This window comes from Panicum virgatum, chromosome 8K, assembly GCF_016808335.1.
Source record: "Panicum virgatum strain AP13 chromosome 8K, P.virgatum_v5, whole genome shotgun sequence".
Lineage (NCBI taxonomy): Eukaryota > Viridiplantae > Streptophyta > Magnoliopsida > Poales > Poaceae > Panicum > Panicum virgatum.
The window spans coordinates 46792071-46803322 of record NC_053143.1 but is presented as its reverse complement, the minus strand read 5'-3'; the positions used below and the strand labels follow the sequence as shown (position 1 = coordinate 46803322).

General features: G+C 41.6%; 1 pseudogene; it reads left to right on the top strand.

Annotated features, from left to right (window-relative positions):
• The first annotated feature begins 4465 nt into the window (after positions 1-4465).
• On the top strand, positions 4466-10589 carry LOC120644911 (annotated as a pseudogene).
• Positions 10590-11252: the final 663 nt, after the last annotated feature.

Genomic DNA, 11252 nt, shown 5'->3' with positions numbered 1-11252 from the left:
AGTCAAAAGACACATTGGAAGCAAGGCGCGACATGTGGATGCTAGCTGGACGACAAGGCTTGCAACCCGAGAAGAGAGAAAGGATGCCACTATTTAAAACCTGCCAGCTATAATCTGAGCAAAGAGGAGAAGGAAAGTATGTTCGATTGCTTGAACAGTATCAAGGTCCCGTCTGGGTACTCCTCAAATATACAGGGCATAATAAATGTGAAAGAGAAGAAAATCCAAAACTTGAAGTCCCATGACTGCCACGTTCTAATGACACAATTACTTCCGGTTATACTAAGGGGTGTTCTACCGGAAAATGTGAGATTGGCAGTTGTAAAGCTTTGTGCATTCATGAATGAAATTTCACAGAAAGCAATTAATCCAAATAATCTAATAAAGCTGCAGAAAGACATTGTCGAATGTCTTGTCAGCTTCGAGATGGTCTTCCCACCTTCCTTCTTCAATATTATGACACACCTTCTAGTTCATATTGTGACAGAAATAACTATCCTGGGTCCTGTTTTTCTACACAATATGTTCCCTTTCGAGAGGTTCATGGCAGTATTGAAGAAGTACGTGCGTAAACGTTCTCGCCCAGAAGGATGCATTGCTAAGGGCTATGGAACAGAGGAGGTCATTGAGTTTTGCGTTGACTATCTTCCTGATCTCAATCCGATTGGGCTCCCCATGTCACACCATGAGGGGCGACTAAAGGGAAAAGGCACACTAGAAAAGAAATGTAATGTGAACATCCCTTGTAGTGAATTCAGCCAAGCAAACTTCACGGTTCTTCAGAATTCATTCAAGGTGGCTCCATATATTGATGAGCACATGAATATTATACTGTCTGAAAATCCACAGAAGAATCTTGCTTGGATTACACGCCAACATATAAAAACTTTTGACGGTTGGTTCAGACGAAAATTATTGGGCAACAATACAGTTGATCAAGAACTTCAATGGCTAGCTAGGGGACCATCAATCACTGTCCAGCAATACCAAGGGTACGAAATAAATGGGTATACATTTTATACGAGAGCTCAAGACAAAAAAAAGCACCAACCAAAACAGTGGTGTCCGTATTAATGGAGAAAAGAACAACTACTATGGTGTCATAGAAGAGATATGGGAACTTGAATATGGACCCATAGTTGTCCCTTTATTTCGTTGTGAATGGGTGGCTGGAGGAGGCGTAACGAAGGACCGGTATGGGATGACCATAGTTGACTTTAAAAAGATTGGATATAAAGATGAACCATTCGTTCTAGCCAAGGATGTGACACAAGTGTTCTATGTGAAGGACATGTCGAGCAAACCGAAGAAGAAGTCGGATAAGACGACTGAAGCAGACAAGGCTGGAAATGAGCCGAAACGGCACATAGTTCTTCCCGGAAAAAGAAAAGTAGTTGGAGTTGAGGATATTTCGGACAATTCGGAAGATTATGACCAGATTGATAACCTTCCTCCATTCTCAGTTGACGTTGACCCTAGCATCCTCTTATCCAAAGAGGACACACCTTACTTACGTTGTGATCACGCTCAAGGCACTTTCGTCAAAAGGAAGATTATCAATGTTCCAGTAGATAATAATAATGAGTAGTAGTTTTATATAATCAGTGATGTAATGTAACGCACCGTGTCGTATTTGTCTCAATTCTCGATACTATTCGTTCAATTAGAACACAATATCATCTTCAGATAATATTATATTTTTGCATGATATAAATATTATTTACTTTCACTAATTTTGCATTATTAGGAGTGTTGAAACATTAAATTACAAACAAATAATCAAGTAATTTGCGAATTGATTACATCATTGTATAGCCTATTACTGAAAAGACTTTTGAATATTTTTGCATGGATCAAACTGAATTTTTTTTGATTTATTACGAATAATAGAAGCATACTAACATATAAACTCTATAAGCTACACATAATTGATAATGGTAGCATATTTGTTCAGCTACCATTCCTACCAACGAGAAAGGCCGAGTTACACAAATGGTATGCCGTGCAATCTAAAGCTAATCAATTAGAGATGTTCCCAGCTCGGATTAAAGATGAGCATTTCTGGCGGGGGGGAGATGATGTATATATCGAGTTTGCAGCACTTCACGATTTATACCATCAAGATGCCCTTCACAAGTGCCTCGTCAGTGTATGGTGCATGTAAGTATTGTCTCTCGTTTCATTATTTTAGCCTTGTGTGTTGACTGATCCCCGTTTTTCTTGTGTCTCGTAGGTCAAAAATTCAAATTTGCCGAAAGAAGAACTTCCATAACGTCGGGTTCTTCGACCCCGATATTATACATGAGAAATCGCTAGCGCTAAATCCTGGAGACATAGTCAATGTTATATACAGGGGGTTGCGTAAAAATAGCATGTGTCCCTTTATTCTCTTGCCATACAACCATCAGTGAGTCGTTCTTTGTTAGACTTTTTTTTCAATCCCTTTGTATTAATAATACTATTTAATAACTATTATAATCAACATTAATTGGTTATGCGTATGTATATGCACAGCTTTCATTGGATATTGCTTTGTATTCGGATTGAGGAGCACAAGGTCTTGGTGTACGACTCGTTAAGGCAAGATAAATCAAAGTACTAAGATATCATCGAGGTGGTAAATACTGCATGGAGTCGCTACCTCCACAAACACATAGGCTTGCCCATAGGTGAAATCGAGCCTCTTCATTGGGTGACTGATTTTCCGGTATGAATATACTCTCGCTACTAATGTCATTCACAATAAACATCAGAAAAATTCTATATCGTAACCCACATTTGTTCATAGTGTTGGAGACAGGGCCAAGGAAACAACTTATGTGGATACTACGTATGCGAGTGGATCAACTCTTTTGCAAGTGAAAAAGGGCAAATGACAGTGGAGGCATTCAATGTACGTGAGCACAATCACATCTGCTCATTATTTTAATTCATTATTTTTTATTCTCATGTTTTTATCGAAAAATGTGACAGCGTTGGTGGATGAAAGAAGAACTCATTGAAATCGCTCGGATCAGGGCAATTCAAGAAGCTATATGCGGATTTCTACTCGATGAAGTCATAAATCCTAAGGGCGAATTTCATGGCGATCTCCGTCTAAGCGTCGCCCAAGAAGATCCGACGACGAGGAAGCTGATACGTTATTATAGTTGATGTGCGCAATAATTTGTAATATCTCATGTACTTTTGAATTCCTAAGTGTTCCATACATGACAAATATATATATAAATATATAATGTTAGTGTAATATTCTGTTCTAATAATACTGTGCAATGCAAAGAGTACGACTATGTAGTCACATACGCTAGAAATACGCATAGCCATACATATAAAAACGAAAAGAAAAGAAACATAAAGAAGAAAAAAACATTTAGTGCCGGCTAGTTATACCAGCCGGCACTAACCTTGCTGTCAGGCCTGAGGCGGGGGCGGGCACGTTAGTGCCGGCTGGTATTACGGACCGGCACTAACATACGCACGTTAGTGCCGGTCAGAGTAGCCGGCACTAACGTCTGTCACGTTAGTGCCGGCCATTTAGTGCCGGCCACAGGGACCGGCACTAATACGTCCTGTGACCGGCACTAATAAGTCGTTCTCCAACAGTGCAGTTCGCTTGGCATGACAGTGATGTTACGACATACTATGACGATAGTCCTTGTTATGTTATGTTAGTTCAGTATAGGATACCCTAAACAAAGTCAACTATGACGATTCTACGAATGAGCATTGGAGATCTTATTCACACTGACCAATCGACCACGAACTGATCCATAATTATTTGAGTGGAAGGGTGTTACTTAAAGAAACCATGGGCACTCCATGTGAGTCAATGCATCGGTGTTTGTGCTGATCAATCCTTTCACACAACCTTGAGAAGTGCATATGTGAGATTAAAGGTGTTGATTAATGAGTTTAAGTGACAAATAAGGCTAACTATTATACGAGTAGTCTGAGAGATAGATTGCAAATATCCTTACAGTCAGCAGCCGGCTGCTATATTATTAACCTTGCTCTTTGGACGGAGAGAGTACTTGCTAGTAGCTTCCATAAGCAAATATAGACCAAGAGAGATATAATGGTGGATCCTTGCGACTAGTTTTGCTAGCGCCTTAAAACCAACTTAGTCGTTGAGGTGCCAATCTGTTGAACACACATACTAGAGAGTTCTTCGCCTCAGCTCTCGTTCATCCAAAGATAAATAAACCTGTTAATGACTTATCACTTGGTGAACACACATATTCATGTATAGGGAAGTGTAAGATTTGTCTTGGTGTCCCGGAGGACAAAATCCCAAAAAATCATTTACCAATTCATAGTGTGTGTCTGTAACTGATTAAGATATCGGTGTTGGTGGTCAACTAGTACTGTCATGTTATCCCCATGCACGACAACGTACATGTGCTAGCTTCTATATGATTCATTAGCTTAAGGGAGATTAAAGATGGTAGCAATTTTAGTAGTTTGTTTTTAGGACCTCAAGCCCATCTCGCAAGTCCCCCAAGTCTTGTTTAACAATCTCCTAACTAGCTGTTTCTTCTGCAATCCTCCCTTTATAATCCTGCTCCAAGATGCTGGCTGGGAAGCAATTCTGAGCAACAGCATCAGCACCAACACTGCTAGCTTCCAGCCTCCCAGCACACTAGCAAACAGAACAGTGAGATTGAGAGGGAGCAATGGCGGACCTCGCCATAGGGATCTCCATGACGGTGGTCGAGGCCCTTATCAACAAGGTCCAGACCGCCATGAAGGACGAGGCGGAGCTGTGGCAGATCGTGCAACGCGATACCCTGTTCATGAAGGATGAGTTCGAGATGATGCAGTCCTTCCTCATGACCGCGGATTGGGAACAAGTCAAGAACACCGTGGGGAGGACCTGGGTGAGGCAGGTCCGCGAGCTGTCTTATGACGCTGAGGACAGCATTGAATCCATCATCCTCCTGGACATGAAAAGGTCATTCTGGACCTTGTGCCGCCGCTTGCTGGCATCATGCAGTTGCAGCTTGGCAGCGCCATCGCCATTGGATCAAGCTGTCGACGAGATCAAGCTTCTCAAGGCTCGGGTCGAGGAGGTTAGCAGCAGGAACAAGCGCTACAACCTCATCAACGACTTGGGCTCCAACACAGCCACGCCGCAACAGTCGGCGTCCGTCCCTGCCATCGGCGCAACATTAGCAGTCGACATCCTCACCGAGGCATGGTCGACCGAGCAGAAGCTGGGAGGCTTTGTGAACCTCACCATGCTTGTCAACGAGAGCAGCAAGCAGGCCCTGCAAGTCATCTCATTGTGGGGAACGCGAGGTGATTTTGGGGTCACATCCATCATCAAGGAGGCCTATGAAGAGCCGGTGATTCGCCAAAACTTCAGAAGTCGGGCCTGGTTGAAGCTGGCACATCCCTTCAATGCCCACGAGTTCATCCAAAGCTTGGCAGAACAGTTCTACGGGAACTCTGTCAAAGATGGGAGTGAAATCATAGATATAGATGTCCTGACAAGGATGGAGGTGGCTAAACGCACCGATCTTGTGAAGGAGTTTGTGGAGCAACTCAGCAAGCATAGGTACCTTGTCGTCCTAGAAGGCTTGTCAAACATGTCTGAGTGGGAGGCCGTCCGGAAGTACCTAACAGATAGCAAGAATGGGAGTCGTATTGTGGTATCAACACAGAACCTCGAGGTTGCAAGATTGTGTGCGGGGCAATCCTACCATGTGTCGGAACTCAGGAAATTACCAGATAACCACTCTATTTGTGCCTTCTTCAACGAGGTGTGTATGCCCGGTACATCTATTTCTCCATATCTCTCTCTCTCTCTCTCTCTCTCTCTCTCTCTCTGAGTTTTTTTTTTGGTATCTCCATATTATTTGCAGGGTTTTAAACGTGTCCAGGAGGGTGTCGTGTACAATGGCTTTTCCTTACCACAATCGGCTGCTAGCATTGTGCTAGTTGGGCGCAGTTCAGATGAGAAAGAACTCTCAGAGCTTATTTCATCAGCTAGACGCGGTGACAGACGACCTCGCGTGATCTTTGTATGGGGTTTCCCTGGTGTTGGAAAATCATCTCTAGTAAAAGCCGTCTTGTCCCGCCAAGAGTTTAATCAGGCATCCCTGTTCAAGTTGTACGTCCATGTGTCGTATCCGTTCAACCTTGGTGTCTTCTGTCGGAGAATACTCTCGTTTAAATCCCAACAAGATCATGCTGTACCCGAAGAGAAGAAAACAGATGAAAAAATCATTCACGAGTGTACTGAGTTTCTGAAGGGTCATCCGTGCATCGTTGTAATTGACGGCCTGCGGTTCAAGGAAGATTGGGACTCCATAAAAAACAGACTGATACCTAAACAGTCTCAGACCAGCACTATTATTGTTGCCGTTACTGCAGAAGAAAGTGTCACGAAATATTGTGCTGTGCAAGATGACGCAGTGTACAGGGTGAAGGCCCTAGAACCTGACGCAGCCCTTCAGCTCTTCGAGCAGGTGATGTGTGACTTGAAAGCATTGCTGTACACTTCTACTGTAGTAGTTAATTTTCCTCGAATCCACTAGCGTTGCTCTTTGGTGTGTAGTGTGTTGATTTAGTAATAGGTACCCAGCTCCTCATGTGGACATTTCCAATATTTATGTTAATGCGTGTTATCTTATCTCTATTATATTAGTCGATCAACCCATGCTACTGCATGAGCTAGCTAGCAATTAGAAAAGGAAAAAGTCTATTTATACCCATCGAACTATCATCACAGTTTGGTTTTAGCCATCGAACTTAAACTAGGTATCTTTGACCATTGAACTATGAAAACCGGATAAATTTTGACTATCTATCCGGTTTCAAAGGTGGTTTTGCATATATGTGTATTTTCTAAAACTAATAGAATCTGATTTAATCTCTATAAATTCATAGCTAATTTAGTTTAAATCAGAAAAATATGAAATGCATATCAAAATTTCTCAAGAAATGTAATCTCCCTGACCATGCTCTATTTAGAGTTGTCTGAATATTATTTTTTCCTTTTGCTATGTTTTACTGCTTGTAATCGTGACATTATTTATTTAAATTATTGTTTGATGCTATAATACATTAGGATATTGACCAAATGGATTCATGCAAGAGAATTTTTATATACTAATTTTATATTTTTTTTGATATAAAATAAATTAGCTACAAATTTTTAGAGGTTAAACCATATTTATTGTTTTTTAAAAAATATAAATATATCCAAAACCACCTTTGAAACCAGGTAAAGGCCGAACTTTTCCAGTTTTTATAGTTCGATGGCCAAAGTTATTTGGTTTTCGAGTTTGATGGCCAAGATCAGATTCTGACGATTGTTTGATGGTCAAAAATAGACTTTTTCCATTAGAAAAGAACATGTCGGGAAGTCAACCATAGGTTTTGGGGCCCAGCCAGCCATTCAAAACTGTTTATCTTTGCTCCAATTTGTTCATATTCTATCCCAATACTCATATAGATACTAGTTTATAGGATTGTCCAGTTGTGATAGACTTTACTATAATTTATATATTCCCATCCTCATTAATAGTTCCCCCCTTTGACATGAACCTGCAGTTAGTTATTCGATATATGCTTAGTTAAAAGTTAGCTTTAGCTATGTTTCTTATATGAAAATCGAAATACTCATCTCTTCTACATATATGCACATGTGGTCTGCCCCATGCATGCTGGCACAAATCTCATGCATGTGTACCATGAATTTGTTTTCTCTATTAAAAATGATATAAATGAGTACTTCAGAAGCATAAATCGGGACTTTGAGATAAAAATTTTATATAATGATATATGAAAGTAATTTAAATGCAGATATTAGAGGGCTACTTATGTAATTTTTAATAGCGGTTGAGATGTGTAATTTTATTAGATATGAGTTTAGAGGACTATTTTAAAATATTTTTCATAATAGATAAGGTGGGAAGCTAGATAAATATTAGGGGTTACATTTCATAGCGCGGAGAATACTACTCATTGGTATTATTAGCAATGATGATTAGATTGTTCTGAATCAATGGCCAGATTAACCTTTATGATTTTTAAATAAATTGCTAGGATTTAATGTTTTATAGCCCATTTTGTGAGTATTAATGTAATAAATGCTCCAAAAAAGTCATACTTAGATTTGCCTCACCATAGATTATACACCTCCGGGACCAGAGCAAATTTAATATTATTTTTTATGTCACTTGTCATGAGTTGACTTTAGCATTCTGTTATATATTGTGAGTTTAGGGTTTGGAAATTCCTATGAAAAATTAAAATCCTAAGGGTCGAGTCTAGGTACAACAATTGACAAATGTAAAACACTTTCTCCCAAATCAGCTGCAAAAACTCCCCACAAATTTGGAGTAATTGAACAATGTCTTATGGTAAGTAGACTGAGATGACAGGACAAAGATAATTCAGTTTTTTCCCCATATTTGCATCTAGAATTAAGTATCGATAAAATTAGATAACCTGATTTATATTCCTTGATACCAGTAAGCTAGTCATCACAAAGTGACAATGCCAAAGAAACCCCCATATATTGCTTCCCATAGATTAATTTATGGAAAGTACGCCTTCTGTATTACAAACTTCATACGACCTGGCTAGTATACCTATTAACTGGTCACAAATCTTTTTTTTTTGAACAACAGAACATTCAATGGGCCCGCACCTTTAGGGATGATGCACACATTCAGAAGGAAGCAATACATATCCTCGCCAAGTGCGGCGGAATCCCCAAAGTAATACTGGCTTTAGCTAGATACTTGGGAGCCCAACAAGGAGACATACGGCAACGGAAGTTGTGCCATCTCAAAGACAACTTTATACAGGAGCTGGAGACCAACACCGAGTTTGTTAGTTTGAGGGATCTCTTCTCCTGGATGCGTTTGAAATTTGATGCTTTACCATGGCACCTGAAGAGATGCATATTGTATCAGTCAGTTTTCTCTGAAGTCAAGAGGGTCCGGATGCGGCCGAGCCATTTCGTGAGGCGTTGGATTGCAGAGGGCTACTGCAAGTGCACTGACAGCAAGACCATGGAGGAGTACGCAGTCAAGCTCTTCAATAGGCTCACCAAGGAGACAGCTTCCATGGGCGTGTGGCGACTCAATAGCTTCTTCCACGAGTACATCAACTCACGGCTCATGGAAGAGAGAGCGGTTTTCTTTCCACTTGTAGTCTCTATATTGGATAAGAGTCGAAGCCTAATAACCACGGAAGGCCTAGGATAGCATCTCATTATTAGGAGCAGCTGGAACGGCGATGAAGAGTCTGGGTTCGAGGACTTGGACTTCTCACATCTACAGTCTCTGACTGTCTACGGATCATGGAAGCCATTCTTCATCCCTTACAAGATGAAATCACTTCGGGTGCTGGATCTAGAAGGCACATCCAATATGGATGATGATGACCTCGAGAGGATGTTGGAGCTGCTTCCTCGCCTTAGGTTCCTGTCACTAAGAGGACACACACAAAATCACTCGTCTGCCGGATTCCTTCTCTGAACTAAGTCATCTTCAGACTCTGGATATCAGAGGCACCTCTATTGTCTATGTTGAGCTGCAGAAGCTACAGAAACTGCAGTACATTCGTGCTGGTACCAGTACCACCTTTACCAAGGATGGATGATCAAGGCGTGGCTGCCAAGGAGGAAACGACGCCGTCAAGTATCAGCTCAGGAACTCAGCTGGTATCCTGCTTATTCAAGTTCCTCGGATGTCGACCTGCTGGCCCTTGCAATGGTATCAAGGTGCCTGGAGGGATCCGTCACCTGAAAGCCCTGCACACGCTGGGTGCTGTCAATGTCAACAATACTGCTGGGAAGGGCATTCTGGATGAGATAGGTCTCCTTAAACAGCTCAAGAAGCTTGAAGTGTCGGGCATCAACCGGAAAAACAGCAAATATTTGAGCAAAGCCATCCTCAATCAGAAGAATTTGGAATCCTTGTCACTGCAGCTCGAAGAGGAGAATGTTGTTCGCAGGGGTGACATCTCCCCTCCTCCCAGCGTCCGGAGCCTTAAGCTCTACGGGCATGTGGAGGAGCTGTCAGCTCTGAGGTTCAATAATCTTAAGAACCTAGGGAAGTTGAGTTTAGAGATGGCTAAACAGTTGACACAAGATGACATGCATCTCCTTGGGAGCGTGCAGAGCCTCCTCACTCTGCGGCTTTGTGTTAAGATTACCAAGGATCAAGATGGTAATAAGGTCCACTTTTTAGCTAACCTTTTCAGCAAACTCCAGGTCCTCGAAATCACATGCAAATCCAGGTTACATGTAAGGTTTTACCAAGGAGCGGTGAAAAAGCTTGAAGTGCTGAAGGCTTACCGCTGCGATGATTCGGAATTGCATTTATCTGGGATAGAGCACCCAGTTTCCCTTCAGCAAGTCTGGCTTCTGGGATCCTACAGTGACATACTGAAGGAACGAGTGCAGAAGAAACTTGCCCGGCATCCGAAGAAACCTGCTTTGAAGCTGCAGCTGAAGCCGGAGCCACCTTCATCCCAAGCGTCGAGACAGTGATTGTGTGCTTGCTGTCGTGCCTATACAGGCGTTTGCAGGATCACACCTACAGCTTCTGGTGCCGTTAATCCAGCTTCTATTTTCCTCTACTACTGTTTTCAATCTTCTCAACACTACTAGAAAACGGGTCATCGGTCCAGGCCACAGGTACCGGCTAGTGGAGGACATTTGGCACCGGGTGGTAGTTCCAACTGGTTCCAATGCGTCAGCATAGGAACTGGTTTGAACCACTACCCGATACCAAATGAAGGCGGCGCTATAGCCACCGGTTGAAGGTAATAACCGGTTCCTATGGTGATGAAACGTGGCAGCTGCCAGGAGCTCGAGCCTAAGGCACCGGTTGGTGTCTTGACCCGGTGCTATTGAACAAAATTTAGCACCGGGTCATTGAAACCAACCGGTGGCTTTGGCCCGAGCCTATAAATACCCCAGCCCCTCCCCCCTCAAGCTGCCGTGAACTCACTGTTCATGGCAGCCGAGTGAGGTGAGGCGAATTTTTGCTTTTTTTGAAAAAAAAGTTAGTTATTTTTCTTTATAACTTAGCAATTAATTTTTAGAAACAGTTATTACTTGATTTAGTTTATACATGTGATAATTATTTTTATTTGTAGCATCTTATTGTAGTTATATGCATTATCAATTTATTTGATATTTGAATACTATCAAATTATTGTATTTATATGTTTTATCAATTTATTTGATAAGTGAATAGTATCTATTTATTATAGTTATATGCATTATC